Below are 25680 nucleotides of genomic sequence, written 5' to 3'. Positions count from 1 at the left end.
AAAAGAGGAAACAAGACTCCAAAATATAAATAACAATGTAACAATTCTATTTGTATTTATTGTAATGTAATTTATAGTTGTGTAGAAATGTTTCCTAACTCAGGTGTTATAATAAAAAGAGCTGAGATCTGCCATCATCTGGGTAGGGGGGTGTCATTTCTCTTTTATTTTTCTCCTGTGTTTGATACTTTGTATCTCTTCCTTCTGCCTGCACAATCCGCACAGCACACCATTATTCATTGCTTTTTATGAAACCAACTTTGTTCTCCAAGAACAGACTGGAAGTGGAATGGTGCAATATAAAGCCTCCCCCACCTTGTCTGTATTGGTACAGCCCAAAAGTTTCTGATTGGCCAGAGAAGTTTCAGACACTTGTAAAGTTTCAGGAAGGTGGAAGTGCAGATCAGCTGGCTGTGATTCCTGTATTTATACTGACATGGGGGATGGTGATGAGTGGAGAATCCTTGGGGGAGAATTACCTGCTGGTGTCTCCAGGTAAGTCCAGAGTTACTGCAAGTTTGAGAGAGATCAAAGAATCTGCCTATACATGTAATGATAGGATTGGTCATTTCTGAGAAGTAGCAGTGAATGGGCATTGTGGTGAAATGACTTTAGTTTTGTATAGAGTGGAGAAGGGTTAAAGCCCCTGTCTCTGGTAGGGGGGGTTGACTATTAACCCTGAAATTGAAAGAAAATTCCACATTTTGGTTTGTCACCAGAACAGGAATAGACGGGAAATCTTCCAATGGGGACACCCATGGGTTTTCTTCACTTCCTGTTGCAGCTATGGGACAGGAAGTGAAGGAAAATCTTCCCTCAAGGGGACACAGGTGGCAAAAATAAATAAGCTCACTGGGGTTATAACCCTCCTGCACTCTATCCAAAGTGTATGTGTGGGGGGGGGGGGGGGGACACAAAGTTCTTTTTTGCTTTGGACCCCAATTACACTATGCTGAGCAACATTCGGTGTCATGCATATGTGCACTCTTTTTTGCCTGTTACTGTGCATTGTTTAACCGCTTTACGACCGTCCACCGGCAGGCTGCCGCTCCTGCGTGAACCGCTGTAACTGTATGGCGGTCACGACCCGGGGGCGAGCGCGCGCCCCTACTACTCATCAGCGGGGAAACTGATGCACGGGGCGGGTGACTCCGATTGCCACCTGACACCCGGGATCGCTTCCCGCTGAGAGAGAAGAACGGTCGGCTGTTGTAAACACAGCCAACCGTTCTTCTCCCAGGAATAATCATACAGCCCCTGTGATCCTTCTATATAGGAACACGGGTCTCTATGGTCATTTCACCAGCCACGCCCCCCACAGTTAGAATCACTCCCCTAGGCTCACATTTAAGCCCTTGATCACCCACAATGTTAACCCCTTCCCTGCCAGTGTCATTAGTACAGTAACAGTGCATATTTTTAGCACTGATTACTGTAGTAATGTCACTGGTCCCCCCAAAAGTGTCAAAAATGTCAGTCAGGGGTCCGATCTGTCCGCCGCAATGTTGCAATCCCGCAAAAATTCGCAGGTCGCCGCCATTACTAGAAAAAAAAAACAATAAAAATGACAAATCTTTCCCGTAGTTAGTAGACGCAAAAACGTTTGCGCAAACCAATCAAAATACGCTTATTGCGACTTTTTTTTTTTTTTGTTTACCAAAAATATGTAGCAGAAAACCAATTGGCCTAAAATGTTCAATTTAGATTTTTTTTTTATTTTTATTTTTTTTTCGAGAATGTTATATAGCAGAATATGAAAAATATTGATTTTTTTTTTTTTTTTCTGTATAGCGTAAAAAATAAAAATCGCACAGAGGTGATCAAATACCACCAAAATAAAGCTCTATTTGTGGGAAACAAAGGACGTAAATTTCGTTTTGGGTACAGCGTTGCACGACTGCGCAATTGTCAGTTAAAGTCATGCAGTGCCAAGTTTAAAAAAGTGGCCTGGTCATTAAGGGGGCAAATCCTTCCGGTCTTAAAGTGGTTAATAGCCTGACCTACGCAAAACAAATGCATCAAAGTAACTCGCGCATCTTTTTGAGCTTTACCGCAATTTTTTTTTTTTGCGCACTTGCTTTTTTGGGTTGGGCTCTTGAGTACTGAGGCAGGGTGCTGTGATGTACAGAGCTGCCTTAAAAAAAAAAAAAAATGGCACCCTGCTGGCCCCTCCCACCAGCCATGATCTGCCAGTGTTCTGCCGAAAATTCCAACTTGCCATAATTTCCAACCACATCACTTCCGGTGACTCTACAGCAGCAATAATTGGAGAGTTCAGTCTGTTGGTGATTTCACAGGACACTGGCAGCCTATACACGCTATAACAGGGGTCCTCAAACTTTTTAAACAGGGGGCATTGCATACTAGCACATTATGTGACACTTCACCTGCAAACGAAGCCCGCATTGTCCCCACTGGCAGCTGCATCTATCTTCGACCATCTTCCTTCCGGTTCTGCAGACTCTGGCTGTATTACTGGCCGGAGTTGCGTGACGTCACTCCCATGCATGCTTGCGGGAGCCGCTGGTCACGGCACAGGCGGCCATTTCTTCAGCTCGCATGCGTCGCTGCCGTCGGCTGCATGCAATGTAAATATCTCCTAAACGGTGCAAGTTTAGGAGATATTTACAGTACCTATAGGTAAGCCTTACTAAAGGCTTACCTATAGGTAAAAGTAAGATGGGTGTACAACCACTTTGAGGTTAAACTGCCCTCACTTAGCGCTCATTCAGACTGGCGCGACACGACTTGCTGGGGCGACCTGTGAAGTCGCGGTGCACAGCATATAATTGAAGTCAATGCAAGTCGCCTCCAGGTCGCCCCAAAGTAGTACAGGACCCTTTTTCTAAGTCGGAGCGACTTGTGTCGCTCCTATTAGAACGGGTCCTGTACTATTCAATGGCGAGCGACCGATGCGACTTGTCAGGCGACCAAGTCGCCTGACAAGTCGCGCTAGTGTGAATGGACCCTTACGGACGAAAGTTTATTTCTTCTAAAAGAAGGAAATGATGCATTGTAAAACATTATGTTTATAGTTATCTAGCAGCCTTAACAATGTTGATAAACATTTGCCGGGGCCTTCTTCTTTCTTCTTTCTTTTTTCTTCTTTCTTTTTTCTTCTTTCTTTTTTCTTCTTTCTTTCTTTTTTCTTCTTTCTTTCTTTTTTCTTCTTTCTTTCTTTTTTCTTTTTTCTTTCTTTTTTCTTCTTCTTTTTTCTTTCTTTTTTCTTCTTCTTTTTTCTTTCTTTTTTCTTTTTTCTTTCTTTTTTCTTTTTTCTTTTTTCTTCTTCTGTCTATGGTCAAAATAAAAAATCTTATATACATTCCCCCCCCCCCCCCCCCCCATTGCATTTCCATTATTTCTAGCCTTCTATTAATCTGAACCGTCTTGTAATCTTATTGGTGAAGATCCTTCCTTGACTTCTGGGACATGTAGGCACTGCTGTGTCACACATTTCAGAGTCTGCTGGGAGGAGGAGTTTCAGGAGGTGGAGTCTGCTTGGAGGAGGAGTTTCAGGAGGTGGAGTCAATACAGTAGTCATTGCTTGCAGGCAGCATGGTACCATGGGATATATAGTCCTAAGCAATTGTGGAGAAGCGGTGTTATGCTGAAAACTCTAACTCGCCAACATCTCCAACCACATCCCTTCCGGTGACTCTTCAGCAGGAATAATTGGATATTTTGACCAATATGGTGTTTACGCATAACACTGGCAGCCTATACACTCCAGTACACGCTATGAGTGGACGTTGTTAGTTGTTGCCACCTTGGAGGCGGCCATATTGTTGGTTAGTAGCTGGTGGGCTAGAAATGTCCACTCCTAGCATGTACTGGAGTGTAAAGGCTGCTGGAGTTCTGTGACGCTGGCTGAAATCTCCCAATTATTGCTGCTATAGAGTCATGGGGGAAGTGACGTGGTTGGAGTTTTCAGCAGCAAAGCATGCAGGGAGTCTGGGAGGTTGTGGAAAGCAGCACTTTTTTTTTTCCCACTGGAAATGCAGTTCTGCCACCTTCAGCACTGACTGTGTAATGGCAAGGTGTGCTGGGGGGGTCTATTGATGCTGCCAGGAATCTATTTTTGTCTGGGGGTCTATTGTTGCTGGGTAAGAGAGTGTGGGGGGGGGGTGGTAGTAATTGTTGCTGGCTCCTGGGAAATCTGTTGTTGTTGCTTGAGTGGATCTATTGTTGCTGTGGGGGGGTATATTGTATTGGGGATCTATTGTTACTGTTAGGCTGGCCATACACTATACAATTTTCTTATTCAATTTCCTTTAGATTTACCTTAAACTATGTAGTACAAGGGCCTGCCTGATTGCATACAAATTGAAAGTTTGTAGGTTTGACCCTATATTACATGGTTTTGGTAAATCTAAAGGAAAGTTGAACAAGAAAATTGTATAGTGTATGGCCAGCCTTAGATGTGGCAGATGCAATCGTTTTTTTTCTTTTTGAGGCTTTTTCCCCCTCTGTTCTCACCTGGTGATCTGCCCAGTAAAACACCTCCTGTATGAGTGCCTCCACTCTGGGTTAAGGAGCACAGGGGGCGCAGCAGCATTGTCCCTCTGGTGGGGGGGAGGTGTTGGGTGCACTAATGGATTTAAATACACTATTTTAATTTTTTTTTTTTTTTGGGGGGGGGGGGGGGGTGGCTGGTAAAGTTTGACCCAAAAGCTGATGATTCTAAAAAAAAAAAATGGTAAACTGCAATATAATGTTTTTGGGTTTCATACTGCTTTAAAGCGAAATTGCCTCTCTTAATCAACATGGAATATTTTTTAATCCTCATGCTGATAGAATTAGTAAATGGATGTTACATTTGTTAAAGCAGAACTCCCCCCAAAAGGGGAAATTCCGCTTTAAGGACTCGTCCCCCACTCCTCTTGCACAATTGGCACTTTTGAGGGGGGGCAGGTACCACCTTTCTGACAGGTACCAAAGGTCTCCTCCCCCCCCCCCCCTGCACTCTTCTGAGACACTGACCAGTCTCAGAAAACTGCATCCACCATTCACAATGCGTCGCGCGACTCGCGCATGCGGCACCCAGCTGTGAAGCGGCAAGCTATCACTGCAATAGTGAAGATGCTGGCACCGCCGAGGGAGGATGAAGACTACTTTATGTAGCTGTTGACCGATGGCTGGAACTCCGCTTTAAGTTGCTTCCTGGTTTCCAGGCCTAGGAAATGAGGTCCTACATCCAAGAAGTCTTCGGGAGGGGGGGGAGGGGAGGGAATTTCTCAGGTAAGCACACCCTCTTGCCTGCATGCCTGAGCTAGGGGCAGATGGATGCCAGGAAGTAAATGCTACATGAATCCTCTGCCCTAACTCTATATATCATGGCCATGAGCAGAAATGTTAGTGATTTCAGAATAAAGAATGGAGACATGGATGGATGGGGGGGAGATTGCTTTGAATATTACAAATTCAGGAAATGGTTTTTGGTGCTCAGATTTCTTATAGTTGTGCTTCAAGCTTCCTATGGACGGTGCAAAGTCAGCAGGTCACCATACTGTCCGAGCAGACTGGGTCTATGGGGGGTGTCCATGCATAAATTGGTATTCAAAACTGACAGTAACAACTAACGCAGTGCATAGAGGGGGGGCTTACATGGGGACGGGGGTCTCCATATGTTTGCTTGATTTGTCTTGACTCCCTTAAAGCGTTTGTTACCCCATCATTTCATATTTTTGATACATGCCTGCTGTACCATGTACTTGTATGAAAAAGTATTCTGTTCTCTTTCTATTGCTTCCTTTGTGTGAAATCCTTGGCATTCCTATTAAAAACTGACCATACTAGGTATGAGAGCACAGCGTGGTCAGTTCTCTAGCTATGATGGGAACTCAGCCTGCTCTCCAGTGATCAGACTTGTCCTGACGCTCCCCCACTGCACAGCCATTCACTGGGAAGCTCAGTAAGCTACAGCTTCCCCCCCTTGCTCGCTCTTATGCAGCTGAGAACAGAGGGAATGTGATCACTTATACACACACCTCTTTTTTGTTGTTATACGTATGTGTATGTATGTATATATATATATAATATATATATATATATATATATATGTGTGTGTGTATAATAATTTTTTTTTTTCCTAATTATTATATTATCACACGTTTTTTTACCTTTTCATTTCTATTTTAAATTAAATAGATTGTTTTACAAGGTGAGCATTTACAATCAGTTTCAGTGCCAGTACACAGCACTGCTATGCAAGTCACATGCGATGTCTGTGCAATGCTAATTTAGCCTTATAGATTGCATGGCTGAATTTGCATCGCATTCGGACCAAACATGCACAGGACCCTTTTTTTTTTTTGGTCAGCGCTAGAATCGGATCGTATGGTGGTGTTCACACCTAATGTGATCCAATTCCTGTCCCACTGCGATATGTAAACTGATCTGAGATTGTCCTTAACTTTTTATTGACACCCCCAGTAGTTTGCATATGGCAGTGTGATCTGCCTGCGAGTCGGGTGCGATGCGGGAACCCGGAGTGGATTTGTAGGGTTCCCACACTGCACCAACGTGAACCGACACTTATACATATAGATGCTCAGTAAAAGGTGATTTGTGCTGTATTACACTAAAGACTGCTAGCAGGATGGGGCCAATTGTGTCATTTGATAGCTTTGCTGCGCTGGATTCCTGGATTCAGTTACCACCAGGGACTCCCATCTGCTTGAAGCTTGTATGCTCTTCTGTGAGTTTTCTTGGGGGGGGGGGGGTGGGGGTTCAGCTCCCCCAAATCTCTGCTGGATGGGAGGGTGAAGGGGAAATTCTGGTCACCTCCACGGAATGGAGTCTTATCTTGGACATTTTGATTAAATAAGGAGTGGGATTAGCCAGTTTGCAGTATACCTACCTGCTGTAATCCTGCTGTCTGCTCCTGTCACTGTGATATGTGGGGAGAGATTTTCCTCCCCGGTGACCGATCTCTGGACTGTCATAATTCCTATTCCTGGGATTATCCTGCCCTATCTTCATCTCATTCCTGTAACATTTCACCCCCCCCCCCTGTTATTTCAATGGATTTATTGCATAAAGAGATTCTGTCTTATTTTGTTTTATACATGTGAAGAGGATTATTTTAACACTTTTATTGCCAATGATGGTAACGGTATGGCTCGCTCCCGTTAGGCACTTTTATTTTTTGCAGTGAAATAATGTGCATTATAAAGTGGTTGTAAATCCTTCCATATACCCAGTGAAGTGATTGGCCTCAGGTGATACAGACAAAACTAATCCGCCTACATATATTGTTCTGTCTGCAGTCTTCTATTCTCTACAGCAGGGGTGGGGAACCTTTTTTCTGCCAAGGGCCATTTGGATTTTTGTAACATCATTCGGGGGCTGTACAAAATAATCAACTTAAAAATTAGCCTGTTATATTTGACCACAGCGTGCCCCCCTTTCAATGCCAGAGGGACCGCAGCGTGCCCCCTTTCAATGCAGAGGGACCGCAGCGTGCCCCCTTTCAATGCAGAGGGACCGCAGCGTGCCCCCTTTCAATGCAGAGGGACCACAGCGTGCCCCCTTTCAATGCAGAGGGACCACAGCGTGCCCCCTTTCAATGCAGAGGGACCACAGCGTGCCAAGCCCCCCAGACCAGTGCACTTGACATACCTGTTGTAGCGGCGGCTTCCTCTCTTCAGTCCCCGCGTCTCTTCGAGGCGTCCCGTCTCCTCCTCGGCAATTGCATTGGCCGAGGAGGAGGATCCGTGAGACAATAGCGAATTTTCATTCGCTATTGTCACACAAATGGGCGGGCTCGAGGTGCACTGCTCTGCGCCTCGGGTCCACCCTTTTCGGAGACTGTGTCAGGACGGAGCCATTGGTTCCTTCTGACACAGCGGCACGGGGAGGGGGGGTGGACGTAACGATCGTGCGGGCCGCAGGTTCCCCACCCCTGCTCTACAGCCATTCAAAGTCCAGAATTTATACAGCTTGTCTGAGCTTTCAGAAAGCAGGGGCCGGATAACTGAAGTTACACTCTGCAGAGATGATTGGAGGAAAGGGACACCAACCCCCTCCCAACTCTTCCCTGTTTTACACAGGAACAGAGCTGATGCTGTCAATCACAGGCTGTGTGCTGGAGCTACCCCAAGCCCCCCCCCCCCCCCCCCCCGTCAACTTGTGTGTTTTTTTTTTTTTTCTCTTGGTGTCAGGGAAAACTTGCCAGAGGTGATTCATGGGGATGGTAGAGGAATGAAGCAGCAGACAGGAATGACATTCACGCTGCATTCACTCCTGGGAGTTTTGAATTAAGGGCAGAATCGCCGCAATTTCAAAACGCTTTGGTAAAATGAGAAATGTGAATTTCAGATGGCATTCCTTTCAATGGCCCCCAAAATCGCGGACCGTTTCGGGCGCGATTAATAGTGGTAAAAATGCATCATGTGAAGCTTGTCGCCCCAAAAGAAATTCCTGAACTTTTTTTCTCAAAAACGTCTTCCAGGACAGCCCATGAGACCTTAGGGCTCCTCCCCCAGGGACAGGAAACACATTCCAAAATTTAAATAAAAGGCGGTCCCTTAGTCCCCTTCAGTATTTAGTGTTTCCTCCGGACGGGGGGTAACATGTTCCTGGAACTGAAGCTCCCGGTCTCCTGGACTGTCCATGGAAAGACTTGGAAAGAATGCATCTCCTCTGCCCATAGCGGTACCCCTTAAGTGCCGCAATAGGGGCTGACCGCTGTCTCCTGTTCTCTTGGCCACACCGGCAGGACCGCAGATGTTGTCTGGTGGAACGCTGGGGAGTCTGGTGGGGCCCTTGGAGCAGCAGTTGCTGTGTACTGTGACCCGCCGACTTCGGAGAAATTTGAAGTTGGCGCCAAAACGGAGGGGGCGGAACTCAGGCGCGTCCGCTCTGGCCGCAACAGGAAGTGACAGTGTTTTGCTTCTGGCGCAGTGACGACATCCGTGGGCGCCAGGAAACCCTCGTTCCAGTTTCCGGAGGCGCGAACAGAGAAGACAAATGGGCAACCGATGTTAGGTGAAACAGCAGTTGCTGGGACCACCATACAGAGCGATGGATCCCACAGCAGTAACCGAAGCCGGCTCTGGCATCGGCACCTCACAGGTAAGCAATAGGGATTGTCTTTGGCCCTGTCTGCATATACCTGTCGGGTTTCCTTACTCCTTTTCCCTTCCCTTTATGTTTAAATTGGTTGGCAAAAAGGAGGCACTATTTCTTTACCTTACACAAATGTGGGGATAATTTTAAGGGAAGTTTTGAACGAATTATGTTTTTCTCTTTTATAGCCCCCAAAAAGAAATGTGCAATTTGCGGAGCCAAACTAGATTCCACTTGGAGCAAAACAGCGCGCCGCACACAGTGGCGGAGCCAGAGGGTTAGCTGGGGTGTCAATTGACACCCCAGAAAAAGTCCCTGCCACCCCGATCCAGGCTGGCAGCGGAGGAATCACAGGCAGTGGTGGGATGGGATCAGCCGGTTCGCAGAACCGGCTGATCCCTCTAAGCTGGCGGCCAGGGTCAGGGAGCAGCAGAACAGTGCGTCCCGAAGCCGAGCCCGCCCATTCTGTGACAATAGCGAATGAAAATTCGCTATTGTCACATGGATCCTCCTCCGGCCAATCAGGGAGCGGGTCCTCCCGCTTCCTGATTGGCCGAATGGCAAATGCCGTGCCATTGGTCGAGGAGGCGCCGGCGGGAGGACTGAGAAGATGCAGGGAGCCGCGGACCGATGATAAGCTGCTGTGATGACCGTCCGTCCGTGAGGTAAGTAAGCCGGTCTCATGGGGGGGGGGGGGGGACGACGCTGGCACTCTGCAATGATTGCGGGCAAATGCTGTGGCACTCTGCAATAATCATTGGGGGCATTGCTGTCTCACTCTGCAATAATCATTGGGGGCATTTCTGTGGCACTCTGCAATAATCATTGGGGGCATTGCTGTCTCACTGCAATAATCATTGGGGGCATTTCTGTGGCACTCTGCAATAATCATTGGGGGCATTGCTGTCTCACTCTGCAATAATCATTGGGGGCAAGGCTGTCTCACTGCAATAATCATTGGGGGCAAGGCTGTCTCACTCTGCAATAATCATTGGGGGCAAGGCTGTCTCACTGCAATAATCATTGGGGGCAAGGCTGTCTCACTCTGCAATAATCATTGGGGGCATTGCTGTCTCACTCTGCAATAATCATTGGGGGCAAGGCTGTCTCACTGCAATAATCATTGGGGGCATTGCTGTCTCACTCTGCAATAATCATTGGGGGCATTTCTGTGGCACTCTGCAATAATCATTGGGGGCATTGCTGTCTCACTCTGCAATAATCATTGGGGGCATTTCTGTGGCACTCTGCAATAATCATTGGGGGCATTGCTGTGGCACTCTGCAATAATCATTGGGGGCAAGGCTGTCTCACTGCAATAATCATTGGGGGCATTTCTGTGGCACTCTGCAATAATCATTGGGGGCATTGCTGTCTCACTGCAATAATCATTGGGGGCATTTCTGTGGCACTCTGCAATAATCATTGGGGGCATTGCTGTGGCACTCTGCAATAATCATTGGGGGCAAGACTGTCTCACTGCAATAATCGTTGGGGGCATTGCTGTCTCACTGCAATAATTATTGGGGGCATTTCTGTGGCACTCTGCAATAATCATTGGGGGCATTGCTGTCTCACTCTGCAATAATCATTGGGGGCATTGCTGTCTCACTGCAATAATCATTGGGGGCATTGCTGTCTCACTGCAATAATCATTGGGGGCATTTCTGTGGCACTCTGCAATAATCATTGGGGGCATTGCTGTGGTACTCTGCAATAATCATTGGGGGCAAGGCTGACTCACTGCAATAATCATTGGGGGCATTGCTGTCTCACTGCAATAATCATTGGGGGCATTGCTGTCTCACTCTGCAATAATCATTGGGGGCAAGGCTGTCTCACTCTGCAATAATCATTGGGGGCATTGCTGTCTCACTCTGCAATAATCATTGGGGGCAAGGCTGTCTCACTGCAATAATCATTGGGGGCATTGCTGTCTCACTCTGCAATAATCATTGGGGGCATTTCTGTGGCACTCTGCAATAATCATTGGGGGCATTGCTGTCTCACTCTGCAATAATCATTGGGGGCATTTCTGTGGCACTCTGCAATAATCATTGGGGGCATTGCTGTGGCACTCTGCAATAATCATTGGGGGCAAGGCTGTCTCACTGCAATAATCATTGGGGGCATTTCTGTGGCACTCTGCAATAATCATTGGGGGCATTGCTGTCTCACTGCAATAATCATTGGGGGCATTTCTGTGGCACTCTGCAATAATCATTGGGGGCATTGCTGTGGCACTCTGCAATAATCATTGGGGGCAAGACTGTCTCACTGCAATAATCGTTGGGGGCATTGCTGTCTCACTGCAATAATTATTGGGGGCATTTCTGTGGCACTCTGCAATAATCATTGGGGGCATTGCTGTCTCACTCTGCAATAATCATTGGGGGCATTGCTGTCTCACTGCAATAATCATTGGGGGCATTGCTGTCTCACTGCAATAATCATTGGGGGCATTTCTGTGGCACTCTGCAATAATCATTGGGGGCATTGCTGTGGTACTCTGCAATAATCATTGGGGGCAAGGCTGACTCACTGCAATAATCATTGGGGGCATTGCTGTCTCACTGCAATAATCATTGGGGGCATTGCTGTCTCACTCTGCAATAATCATTGGGGGCAAGGCTGTCTCACTCTGCAATAATCATTGGGGGCATTGCTGTCTCACTCTGCAATAATCATTGGGGGCATTGCTGTCTCACTCTGCAATAATCATTGGGGGCAAGGCTGTCTCACTCTGCAATAATCATTGGGGGCAAGGCTGTGGCACTCTGCAATAATCATTGTGGGCATTTCTGTGGCACTCTGCAATAATCATTGGGGGCATTGCTGTGGCACTCTGCAATAATCATTGGGGGCATTGCTGTGGCACTCTGCAATAATCATTGGGGGCATTGCTGTGGCACTCTGCAATAATCATTGGGGGCAAACCTGTATCCTGTCTGTATCCTCTGATCGCCACCTGTATCCTGTCTTTACTAGTAATGGCAGCGATCATTAGAGGGACTGCGACATTGCGGTGGACGAATCTGACACTAAATTACACTTTGTATATTGACCCCCCAAAATAATACCTAGCCACCCCTTTGCCACCCCTGTTTTAAAAGTCTAGCTCCGCCACTGGCCGCACATGTATAGATAATCTTGTTAAAGATGTTCCTACTGTATGCACAAAAGAATGTTGACCTTTTAGTTAACCACTTGCCTACTGTGCACTTAAACACCCTTCCCATCCAGGCCAATTTTCAGCTTTCAGCGCTCTCACACTTTGAATGACAATTGCGCGGTCATGCTACACTGTACCCATATGAAATTTTTATCATTTTTTTCACACAAACAGAGCTTTCTTTTGGTGGTATTTAATCATCTCTGGGTTTTTTATTTTTTACAAAAAAAAAGAAAAAAGACAGAAAATTTTGAAAAAAAAAAAAAAGTTTTTCTTATTTTCTGCGAGTAAATTTTTCTCCCTCACTGATGTGCGCTGATGAGGCTGCACTGATGGGCACTGATAGGCTGCACTGATGGGCACTGATGAGGTGGCACTTATGGGCACTGATGAGGTGGTACTTATGGGCACTGATGAGGAGGTACTAATATGCCGCACTGATGAGCACTGATAGGCGGCACTGATAGGCGGCACTGATAGGCGGCACTGCTGGGCACTGAGAGGTGGCACTGCTGGGCACTGAGAGGTGGCACTGCTGGGCACTGAGAGGTGGCACTGCTGGGCACTGAGAGGTGGCACTGCTGGGCACTGAGAGGTGGCACTGCTGGGCACTGAGAGGCGGCACTGACGGGCGGCACTGATAGGCGGCACTGATGGGCACTGGCGGATGGCACTGATGGACACTGACGGGTGACAGTGATGAGCACTGACGGGCGGCACTGATGAGCACTGATGGGCAGCACCATCAGTGCCCACACTCAGTGCCCATAGTGCTGCCAGTCAGTGCTCATCAGTGCCTAGATGAGCAGGCACTGATGGGCACTGACTGGCAGCACTATGGGCACTGATTGTGGGCATTGATGGGGGCACTGATGGCGGGCACTGTGGGCACTGATGGTGGGGGCAGTGTGTGTGTTTTTTTACCTTCAGTAATCAGGGCACTGGTGATCAGTGCCCTGATTACATTTGTCTGTGTCCCCAGCGGCTGTCGGCTCCCCCTCCTTCCTCACACTGCAGTGTCTGTGTGAGGAAGGAGCGCCGGCGATGAGAGATGATCTCATATGTTTACATATGAGATCATCTCTCATTGGACGGCTTGATCACGTGGTGAATGGCCGCTGTGATTGGCCATTCACCACGATCTGTGATCGGCCGTGTCCAAGGGACACGGCCGACACAGATTCCCCCCGATGCGCGCTCGCAGGAGCGCGCGGGGGGGCGTGTCACTGGAGGCCGTTTAAAAACGGCCTCCCGAAAATTCGAGTCCGCGCTGCAGCCGTATATAGGCTGTAGCGCGGATGGGAAGGGGTTAAATCTCTACATCTGTTTCTAAAGAATCAGAGTCCCCTCATTTTTCAGTTAGGAATCTGGATCAGGGGAGGAACCCAGGGAAAAGGAGTCCTGTGAGGTTCCAGATTAAATATTTTCATTTTTATTTTTTTCCCTTGAAAATGTGGATGGATTGCTTAAAGCAGTATATGTTATACTAGAAATGAAAGGGGAGGAGATGCAAGCATAATCTTGTATACAATCCATAAGAAAAATGCTAGAGTTTTTCCCTGTACACAACTCCTTGCTAGAGACAAGGGTGTGTGTGATTACCAATCACGGGCAATCAAGCTGCCAGGGGAAAAACCTGAAGGTGGAGGGGAATGAGTGCTGATTACACCAAATCTCCCCCACCACCCTGAACAGACAATTCAGGGTGTGTGTGTGTGATTTCCAATCACTGGCAATCGATCAATTAGCATGATCCTATGCAAACAACTCAGCTCTTTGCTAAAGTACAAATCCTGAAAGGAAACCTTTTTTTTTAAGCAGTTTCTTTCTTTTGATGACAGCAAAGAATTTTGGATAAAAATCCAAAATAGATTGTCAGTGAGGTTTATTCTTACCTGTTTCTCCTTATGGAAAAACAGAATATCCTCATAGAGCATGGGTGGTAGCTCAGAGGGTAAGAGCTCTGACTGGTCTGCTGGAGACCTAAGTTCAATTCCCTCTGAGGGAAGCCATGTGTGTCCTGGTTCTGTGCAGTACTTGACCTACGGCCACATCACCCTGAACGCGATCAATCGCGTCTGATCTTGGAGGCCCTGGGCTAAAAGGAAGCTCTGGAACACACTGCTGACAAACAGCAGAGGACATGGGAAGTTCAGCCCCTTTTCTGCACCTAGTGTCCACTGGGCACAGGCTGGAATTCAATTTTCAGCCTCCAGAAAAATACCAGGTTGCCCATGGATCCAGCCAAAGCCGCCGCCCTAATGCCTCGTGCGCACGTGCCGAGTGTCGGCCCGAACGATCGGCCGTCTTTTGTCCAGGGCTGTCGTCTCTGTTGAAAACTGCAAAAGACTGCACACAAATTTTGTCGGCCAACAACAACAGCCGACTGCAGAAGTGATGTCGTGATGGTTAACTTTTCTTGTCTTTTTTTTCTTTTCTGAGCATGCTCAGTCTTGTAATCTGCTGATTGTCGGCCGAATTCTGTACTGACTGGCGAACAATCGGCCGTTCTGGTGTCGGCATACAAAAATTTTAATGCTTGCACATCAGATTCTTTTCGACCGAAAGTGCGCTGTCGGCTGTCGGAAGCATCATACTAACAAGCCGAAGGTCGGTCAATCGGTTGGCAGACAGTCTGCGCGTGTGTGCGGGGCTTAGGTCTCCAGTTTGGAGACTTACTAGATCAGAGGATACTAATACCTGATCCAAAAGGGGAACAAGGGTTTTTACTCCCATTCCGGGGGCTGGATCATCAACAAACAAAAATCCTGCCTAAAACACCCTCCCAGAGGGTGACTTATCTCGGGTACGAGATCTCCTCTCTGGATCAAAAGATTTTTCTCCCACAGCCCAAGGTATTGAAGATGCATCAGATGGTGGCCTCTTTACAACCCAACCAATGGGTCTCTCCTAGAGACATAACAAGGGTCATAGGCCTGATGACCTCCTGTTTTTTTCCAGCTGTCCTTGGGGCACGGTGCCAGCAACGTCCCCTCCAGAGGTTCTTCTTAAAGAACTGGGACGGACGGCCAAATTCCTTAGAATAGAAGGTAAAGGTGCCCACCAAGGTAAAAAGAACCCTATGGTGGTGGAGATCTTCCCTTCACCTAGCAAAAGATTTAGACTGGGTCATTCCAGTATCACAGAGAATAACCACAGACGCAAGCTCTTCCGGAGGGGGAGCATATCTCCAAAGCAGATGGGGTCAAGGGAATTGGTCCCCATTGCAGATAAAAACCTTGCCAAATCAGAAAGAACTCATGGCAGTACTAAAGGCCTTGGAGTTCTTTTGGATGGTCATAAAAGGAAGTCATCTGCAGATTCGATCCAACAACTACGGTGGCATACCTCAACAAACAGGGAAGTCCACGAAGTTAAAGACTACAGTCCATAGCCCAGAAAATAATTTTTCTGGGCTGAGCTGAATCTTGCCTCCATTTCAGTTATTCATCTGAAAGAGATGCAGAATGGTCTAGCAGACCATCTCAGCCACCACCAGGTAGATCAGGACAATTGGTCCCTTAACCTAGGGGAATTTGCAAACATTGCAGCCAGGTGGGGCCTTCCAGAAGTGGACCTATTTGCAACTCAGACGAACAGCAAAACAGAAATACTTTTCCCTAAACCAATGGGATCAGTCCTTAGGGGTTGATGCCTTTGCAAACCCCTGGATGTTCAGTCTCTGCTATGCCTTCCCTCCAGTCAGGTTAATCCCAGGGGTCCTCTGGAAGTTCATCCAGGAGGACACAGATCTGATTCTGATAGCGCCCTTTTGGCATAAAAAGACCATGGTTCACACGCCTTCAAGCCCTAAACCTCCGGGCCTCCCATAGTCTTGCCCCGGAGACGGGACCTGTTGACGCGGGGTCCGGTAACCCATCCATACGTCAGATCCCTGAACCTAACAGCTTGGTATCTGAAGAGCAGATACTAAGCTCCCAAGGATTCTCAGACAAGGTAATCATAACCTTGATCAATTGTCATAAACCTATCACAAGAAATATATATTCCAAAATATGGAGACAGTTTCACTTTTGGATGGCTGAAAATCACGGGCCATTTCCAGATGTACCATCTATTTTTGGAATTTTTTTTCAGCAGGGCATCATGCCCGGACAAAGCCGACAGTGGTAAAAACTTGGAATTTACCTTTTGATCCTTCAGGCTTTAGTAACAATCCCTTTTTGGAATCCTTGAAGGACTTATCTGAAAAACTACTCACTCTAAAAACCTTAATTCTAGTTGCAGTAACGTCAGCCAGAAGAGTTAGTGACTTACAGGCCCTCTCAATAAGAGAGCCTTGTCTTATGTTTTTTTGAAGATAGAATTGTGTTAGAACTGACCCAGGTTTTTTACCCAAGGTAGCTACCTCCGTCCATAGGACACAGGATATTGTATTGCCTATCTTTTTGTAGTTCTCCAAGTAATGAAAAGGAGAAGAATTTTCGTTTTTTGGGATGTCAGAAGAGCTCTTCTGGCATACCTGGAGTTGACTAAAACTTTCAGGAGGTGTGAAACTTTTATTTGTGCTTTTTTCCTGATTCATATAGGGGGGGAAAAGCTTCTAAAGCCACCTTAGCTAGGTGGATAAAGCAGGCTATTACGGAAGCCTATAGAATAAAGAATGTGGCTCCACCTTTCATCAATGCACATTCTACAAGAGCCTTGTCCACGTCTTGGGCCGAAAGGGCCGGTGCCTCACCAGACCAAATCTGTAAGGCAGCTACCTGGTCTAACTTTTCGACCTTTGTTAGACATTATCGCCTGGACCTCCTCTCCTCTCTTCTCAGGAACAGGCATTTGGTCGAAAGGTGCTCCAGGCAGTAGTCCCTCCCTAGACTGGTAAGTTCTTGCTCATCGTCTCATGGGCTGTCCTGGAAGACGTTTTTGAGAAAAGCTGAGTTATACTTCCTGGTAACTCCTTTTCTAGTAGTCTTCCAGGACAGCCAGATTCCCACCCGGTTGTATCTTGTATTATGTATAAATGTATGATATGTGTCTATATATCTATATGTATGTTTTACAGGATGTCCTACGGTTCTCATAGAATACTGAAGGTGAGGACTAAGGGACCGCCTTTTATTTAAATTTTGGAATGTGTTTCCTGTCCCTGGGGGAGGAGCCCTAAGGTCTCATGGGCTGTCCTGGAAGACTACTAGAAAAGGAGTTACCAGTAAGTATAACTCAGCTTTTTTTTTTTTTTTTTTGTCCTTAAAATTAATTTAATCTAATATTCACGTTTTTGTTATTTTTAATTGTGTTTTCAAATCGCGAGCAGAACCATGGTGGTTCTGCCCACAATTCGAAACGCCCTGGTGTGAATGCAGCCTTATTGCTCTGGACTGCGACAAATACATGTTATAGAGGGATATGCTTTGTTCATATTTTACATCTGAGGTGTACAACTACTTTAAGGTAACCCTTTCAAAATGAATGGGCTGCCAATGCACTTTGATATGCAAAAAAATTGAACATTAGCCTTTTTGCCTTGCTCACATGGGTGAGGGCATTGTATTGCCAGTGGACTATTATAAACTGCCATGGTGTGGATGATAATAAAATTTTTTTTTTTTTTTTTTTTTGTGTCGCTTTTGGCAGGCAAAGCTGTCACCAAACGCACTCCAATCAAGCAAATGGGAGGCTCATGCCACCAACATATCTATTGCACACAGTGTGGTAGGATTTCCTAAATAGAAAAAGGGTGTCCATCCAGAAGGCAGCATCTCCCTTCTGAGCCGCCAATCAACCGGCTCTAAAAACTGATCCACCATGGACCCCTTCTCGGAGGGGTTGAAGGGACTGCTGTCCGCATGGGTGAGGCCTTTTTTTGTTACACACCATTGATTCTAAAGCCCCGTACACACGTACTGATCGTCGGCTGAACGATCGGCCGTCTTTTGTCCAGGGCTGTCGTGTCTGTTGAAAACTGCAAAAGACTGCACACGAATTTTGTCGGCCAACAACAGCCGACTGCAGAAGTGATGTCATGTGATGGTTAACTTTCCTTGTCTTTTTTTCTTTTCTGAGCATGCCCAGTCTTGCTAATCTGCTGTCTGTCGGCCGAAATATGTACTGACTGGCGAACAATCGGCCGTTCTGGTGACGGCCAACAAATATTTTAAAGTCTGCACGACAGATTCTGTTCGGCCAAAAATGCGCTGTCGGCTGTCGGAAGCATCATACTAACAAGCCTACAATCGGCCGATCGGTTGGCGGCCGAATATTTACGGCCAACAATCGGTACGTGTGTACGGGGCTATAGGAATAGGAGCCGCACACCAGTCCACTCTCCATCAGTGGTGCAGCTGGATCCATACTGTCCCCTACTCAGTGACTGTTTCACCCTCATCCGGCTTAACCACTGGACCACCGGAAGGCCCCCCCCCCCCCCTTCCTGACCAGGGCATTTTTTATGATACGGCAATGCTTTCCTTTAACTGACCATTGAGCAGTCATGCGACCATGTACCCAAATAAAATTCATGTCATCCTTTTTTTTTTTTTTTTATTTTGTCCCCCCCCACCCCCCACAAATAGAGCTTTCTTTTGGTGGGATTTGATCACCTCTTCTGATAGAGAGAGATATATATATGTATGTATATGTAGCCCCCTCCTAGCTAGGTAGGTGCTAGGTAAAGCATTTATTGCTCTTGCTGCTTATCGGGGGAGCCTGATCTATTAGGTTGCCTGTCACATGTTTCCAGGTGTGATTCACTGGGTCTGAGGGAGTGTCCCCACTGTATCCAATGAGGGAGCTTGTTGGACAGTGGAGGAAACCTAGCCAGTGACACACATGTTTATGGCAGTCCCAGTGCGGGGGCTTTCTGAAATGCATCCTGGAATTGACCATAAATATGGAGGTGACAGGGCGTCTTTTGGCGGGAAGCAGAGTCCCAGGAGGAGGTGGGACGGCTGTCTCTCCTCCTGCAGTGTGTGAGGAAAGTGGTCTTATGCGGTCGGCCTAGTGAACCAGGTGTGGAGCTGAGCTGCGGAGGATCCAGTGTAACTGATGGTTAAGCTGCTGGCAGAGTCTTTTGGGGAAAAACAGTGTCTGTGTGTACTGAGGGACCTGCCAAAGGGTCTGGCCCAGGAAGGGAGACCACTCAAGTGAAGTCAGGGGATCAAGGAGCTAACTCACACAGAGTATGACAGTAAGGGGGTGCCACGTAAAATGCCCTGAAGAATAGGAACAAAAGGGGGTGTCAGGAAGGACCCTGAAGAGTGTTCTACAGTACAGTACAGTTTATCTAAAGCGGTTCACTTATCACTACTTCATTGACTACTTCATCACTACTTTATTGACAAGGTGAAGCAGCGGCCTTGCCGCATTCAAGTGCAGTTAAAAGTCCCAGCAAATTGCTAGAATGTAAAGTAGTGAGTGTACAGCTTGTATAACAGTGTAAATTTGCTGTCCCCTCAAAATAACTCAACACACAGCCATTAATGTCTAACTCACTGGCAACAAAAGTGAGTACACCCCTAAATTAGCCACTTTCCCTCCCCACTGTCATGTGAATCGTTAGTTTTACAAGGTCTCAGGTGTGAATGGGGAGCAGGAGTGTTAAATTTGGTGTTATCGCTCTCACTCTCTCATACTGGTCACTGGAAGTTTACCATGGCACCTCATGACAAAGCACTCTCTGAGGATCTGAAAAAAAGAATTGTTGCTCTACATAAAGTTGGCCTAGGCTAGAAGAAGATTGCTAAGACCCTGAAACTGAGCTGCAGCACTGTGGCCAAGACCATACAGCAGTTTAACAGGACAGGTTCCACTCAGAACAGGCCTTGTCATGGTCGACCAAAGAAGTTGAGTACACGTGGTCAGCATCATATCCAGAGGTTGTCTTTGGGAAATAGATATGAGTGCTGCCAGCATTGCTGCAGAGGTTGAAGGGGTGGGGGGGTCAGCCTGTCAGTGCTCAGACCATACGCCACACACTGCATCAAATTGGTCAGCATGGCTGTCGTCCCAGAAGGAAGCCTCTTCTAAAGATGATGCACAAGAAAGCCTGCAAAGTGTTTGCTCAAGACAAGCAGACTAAAGGCCCGTACACACGCACCGATTGTTGGCCGAACGATCAGCCGTCTTTTGTCCAGTGCTGTTAAGTTGGTTGAAAAGTGCTCAAGACTGCACATGAATTTAGTCGGCCAACAACAATCAACTTCAGAAGTGATGTCATGTGATGGTTAACTTTCCGTGTGTTTTTTTTCTTTTCTGAGCATGTCCAGTCTTGCTCATCTGGCTTTTGTCGGCCGAAATCTGTACTGACTGACGAACAATCGGCCGTTCTGGTGACGGCCAACAAAAATTTTATAGTATGCAGAGCAGACCAGATTTTGTTCGGCTGAAAAGTCGCAGTTGGTTGTCGGAAGCATCATACTAACAAGCCGATCGGACGTTGGCCGAACATTTACGGCCAACAATCGCTACGTGTACGGGGCTTTAGGACATGGATTTCTGGAACCATGTCCTGTGGTCTGATGAGACCAAGATAAAATTATTTGGTTCAGATGGTGTCAAGCGTGTGTGGCAGCAACCAGGTGAGGAGTATTATTATTATTTCAGGTACTTGTATAGCGCTGTCAATTTACGCAGCACTTTACATATACATTGTACATTCACATCAGTCCCTGCCCTCAAGGAGCTCACAATCTAAGGTCCCAACTCGCATACATACACAGTAGGGCCAATTTTTATTGTTTTTTTTTATTTTTTTTATACAAAATCCATTTCACCTACCAGCATGTCTTTTGGAGTGTGGGAGGAAACCGGAGTACCCGGAGGAAACCCACGCAGGCACAGAGAGAACATCCAAACTCCAGGCAGGCCGGTAGTGTCTTTTGTGGTGGGAGTGTCATGGTCTGGGGCTGCATGAGTGCTGCCGGCACTGGGGCGCTACAGCTCATTGAGGGAACCATGAATGCCAACATGTACTGTGACATACTGAAGCAGAGCATGATCCCCTCCCTTCAGAGACTGGGCCACAGGGCAGTATTCCAACATAACGACCCCAAAACACACCTCCAAGATGATAAAAGATAATAAACAGCGCAACTTCTTGTGATTCCCAGATGGTGTCAAATAGTGATGGCCTATTATTCACAAAACAATATTACTGTGTCTCTAAACAATAAGTGCACAAAGACCATACATATAAATATTGTGTGTATGAATACTTCCTGATAAAGTGCAAACAGAAAATTGACCAGCTTCCTGGAAAATATCTTTAACCACTTGCCGACCGCCGCACGACTATCTACGTCGGCGGTCAGCCCCTCACAGGCAAAGTGACGTAGGGCTACGTCACTAGCTTGTGAGGGTCTAGGGAGCGAGCGCGTGCTGCCGGAGGCGCGCTCCCACGTGGTCACGGACCCCCCCCCCCCCCCCGCGCGTGTGACCGGCGGACCCGATGTCCGCCGGCCACTCTGCGATCGGCGGGGGAGAGGGAGAAAGTCAGGCAGCTTGTGTAAACAAGCTCACCTGTCATTCTCCCCTCTGTATGAGAGATGATCATATGGATCTACTATGTAGATCCGTTGATCACTCTGCATACAGCTGAAGCCACAGCCAATCACAGTTAGAATCACGCCCCTAGGGACACACACAGCCCCTTCCTCTCAAATAAAGTTAACCCCTTCACTACCAGTGTATTTTTACAGTAACAGTGCATATGTATAGCACTGATTACTGTAGAAATGTCACTGGTAACCCCAAAAGTGTCAAAAATGTCAGTCAAGGGTCCGATCTGTCCGCCGCAATGTCGCAGTACCGCAAAAAAAATCGCAGATCGCCGCCATTACGCGTTAAAAAAAAAAAACAAGAATGACAAAAATCTTTCCCTTAGTTAGTAAACGCAATAACTTTTGCGCAAACCAATCAAAATACGCTTTTTGCGATTTTTTTTTTTTTTTTTTTTTTTTTTTTTTTTTTTTTTTTTTACCAAACATATGTAGCATAAAACAAATTGGCCGAAAATGTTTAAATTTTGATTTTTACATTTTTTGGGGGGGAATTTCATATAAAAAAAAAGGGAAAAATATTGCTATTTTTGCAAAATTTACGCTCTTTTTTTGTTTATAGCGCGTGATCAAAAAATCGCACAGGTGATCAAATACCGCCAAAAGAAAGCTCTGTTTGTGGGGAAAAGGACGCCAAATTTGTTTAGGTACAGGGTCGCACGACCGCGCAATTGTCCGTTAAAGTCACGCAGTGCCGAATCGCAAAATACCCCCTGGTCGTTTAGCAGCCAAATCCTCCGGGGCTTAAGTGGTTAAAGTGCAAACAGCAACTAAGTGTAAACTTTCAACCCCCTGACCACAATAAATCACAATAAATTTTAGCCAGCTTCCTGGAAGATATTTGTAGAGTATACACTATCTATCTATCTATCTATCTATCTATCTATCAAATTATTATGAGAGTTGTATATAAAAAAATAATGTGTATTCGTGCCGGTTGACATTGGTGCAGTCTGGGAACCCTACAAATCCACTGCGGGTTTCCGCATCGCACCCGACTCGCAGGCGGTTCACACTGCCATATGCAAACTGCTGGGGGTATCAATACAAAGTTAATGACACCCCCCCAGATTAGTCCACATATCACAGTGGGGACAGGAATTGGATCGCATTAGGTGTGAACACCCATACGATCCGATTCTGGTGCAGACCAAAAAAAAAAAAAAGCGGTCCTGTGCAACTTTGGTCCGAAATGCGATGCAAATTCAGCCATACATACAATCTAAAGGCTGAATTTGCATCGCACAGACATCGCAAGTGATTTGTATAGCAGTGCTGTGTACCGCCACTGAAACTGATTGTAAACGATCACCTTGTAAAACAACCCAGTTTAAAAATAGTAATGAAAGGCAAAATGTGTGTAGATACAATTCTAGTATTCTGTTCTCTTTTTTTTTTTTTTTTTTTTTTTTTTTTTATTGCTTCTTTTGTGTGAAATCCCTGGTCGTTCCTGATGTTCCTAAAAAAAAAAAAAAAAAAAAAATTTCTTTCTTTCTTTCTTTCTTTCTTTCTTTCTTTCTTTCTTTCTTTCTTTTCTTTTCTTTCTTTCTTTCTTTCTTTCTTTCTTTCTTTCTTTCTTTCTTTCTTTCTTTCTTTCTTTCTTTCTTTCTTTCTTTCTTTCTTTCTTTCTTTCTTTCTCTTCTTTCTTTCTTTCTTTCTTTCTTTCTTTCTTTCTTTCTTTCTTTCTTTCTTTCTTTCTTTCTTTCTTTCTTTCTTTCTTTCTTTCTTTCTTTCTTTCTTTCTTTCTTTCTTTCTTTCTTTCTTTCTTTCTTTCTTTCTTTCTTCTTTCTTTCTTTCTTTCTTTCTTTTCTTTCTTTCTTTCTTTCTTTCTTTCTTTCTTTCTTTCTTTCCCTCTGTTCTCAGCTGCCTAAGAGCTGGGGGGTGGGAGAAGCTGCAGCACACTTGAGCTTCCCAGTGAATGGCTGTGGAGTGGGGGAGCATCAGGATAAGTCTGATCACTGGACTTATCGCAGGCTGAGTTCCCAACATAGCTAGAGAACTGACTACGCTGTGCTTTTCCTACCTAGTGTGGAATGCCAGGGATTTCACACAAAGGAACCAATAGAAAGAGAACAGAATACTTTTTAATACAAGTACATGGTATAGCAGGCATATATCAAGAAAATAAAATGATGGGGTAACAAGCACTTTAAGGGAGTCAAGACAAATCAAGCAAAAATATGGAGACCCCCGTCCCCATGTAAGCCCCCCCCCGTCACTATGAATTGCGTTAACAAAACTTGTTACTGTCCACGTTTGAATACCATTTTATGCATGGACACCCCATAGACCCAGTCTGTTTGGACAGTATGGTGACCTGCTGACTTTGTACCATCCATAGGAGCTGAAAGTTTAGTATATTTACTCTATACTGTGCCAATGGCGTTATCAGCGCATGTGCTCTGAAGGAACAGCCACCTGTGCCATTTCTTTAGAGCCTTGTGCCGTGACAGGCAGCTCCGGACAGTAGCACAGCCGGAGTCCGCAGACTCAGAAGGCAGGCAGGCGATGATGGATGTTGCCTCCAGTGGGGATGACGAGGGCTTCGTTTTGGAGGTAAGTGTCACATAATTGTGCTAGTACTAGCACATTATGGATTTATTTTCCAGGTAAGGGGGGGGGGGGGGGGGGAAAACAGACTATTTCCTCTTTAAATGGATTTGGGATGGCCAAAGAAAATGTTTGCCTAGGTTCCAATCAATATTAAAGACGGCTCTGCCCGCTGTGACACATTTGGTTCACTGGTGCGGGCATTTTAAATCCATGTGGCTTAATCTCCTAAATGTACCTCGTAAAGGTACGTATAGGAGGAATTCTAATTGATTGGTGCCATCACATGGACGGCATGGACCAATCAGAACCCGCCTAGTCCGTCCTGTCCGCTCTGGAGAAGAGAAACGCATGGGGAACCACTGACCAAAGATGACCTTTGGAAATTTCTGGGCCTAATTATTCCTCAGGGAGTGGTGGGGAAACCCTGCAGAAGTAGTATTGGACAACCAATACATTATTCGCCACTCTTTGGCACGGTCATGTTAGAATACCTTTTTTTTTTTTTTTTTTTTTTTTTTTTTTTCTCCCTCATAATGAAATATCTGCACTTTGAAAATTAATGAAGAATTTGATGAAACTACTGATCCTGCACCAAAACTAAAAACAATTGGGAAGTATATCAAATAATTCTACAGAATTTCCAATGGAGCTATGCGCCAGAAAGAGACCTCAGCATAGATAAAAGTCTAATGGCCTACAAGGGAAGGCTCAGCTGGGTGCAATACATTGCATTAAAGAGGGCGCAATTTGGCGTAAAATCCTACATGCTGTGCGAATCATCAACTGGCTACATTTGGAATTCAGTGCTATACAGTGGACATCACCCCCCCCCCCCCCCCCCCCCCTGCCCCCCCTTGGCAAGTCCCTTCGTACTCACGGACACTGTGTTTTTCCCGAGAGACTCTGCTAGAAGCTCCACGGTCAGCTTTACTGGATCCTCTCAGCTCAGCTCCACCCCTGGTTCATCAGGCCGACTGCCTAAGACCACCTTCCTCATACACAGCAGGAGGAGAGACAGCCGTCCACCTCCTATTGGGACTCTGCTTCTCGCCAAAGACGCCCTGTCACATGTCCCCCTGGCTTTTATGAGCAATCCCAGGATGCATTGCAAGAATGCCCTGCCACTGGGACTCCCACAAAAGCCAATGTGTCACTGGCTTGGATTCCTCCACTGCCCAACAAGCTCCCTCATTGGATACAGTGGGGACAGTGAATCACACCTGGAGACATGCAGCAGGCAATCTAACAGATCCGGATCTCCTGATAAGCAGAAGGAGCAATAGATGCTTTTTTCTTAGCACCTACCTAGGAGGGTGCTACACAACTAACTATTCAGGTCTTGAGGAAAGCTTAGTGTAGAATGCGGCA

The 25680-nt window shown here is 46.3% G+C and overlaps 1 protein-coding gene across 1 annotated transcript in view; it reads left to right on the top strand.

Moving 5' to 3' along the window:
- The first annotated feature begins 361 nt into the window (after positions 1-361).
- The window catches only part of ACHE (acetylcholinesterase (Yt blood group)), a 272320-nt gene continuing 247001 nt past the window's right edge, over positions 362-25680 (top strand). Inside the window, exon 1 of the mRNA XM_082254646.1 lies at positions 362-495. The gene's annotated coding sequence lies outside the window, so the exon portion shown is untranslated. The remainder of the gene's footprint in view (positions 496-25680) is intronic.

Source organism: Pelophylax lessonae (genome assembly GCF_965119305.1).
Source record: "Pelophylax lessonae genome assembly, chromosome: 4".
Taxonomy (NCBI): domain Eukaryota; kingdom Metazoa; phylum Chordata; class Amphibia; order Anura; family Ranidae; genus Pelophylax; species Pelophylax lessonae.
This window is presented reverse-complemented; position numbering and strand designations above follow the sequence as displayed.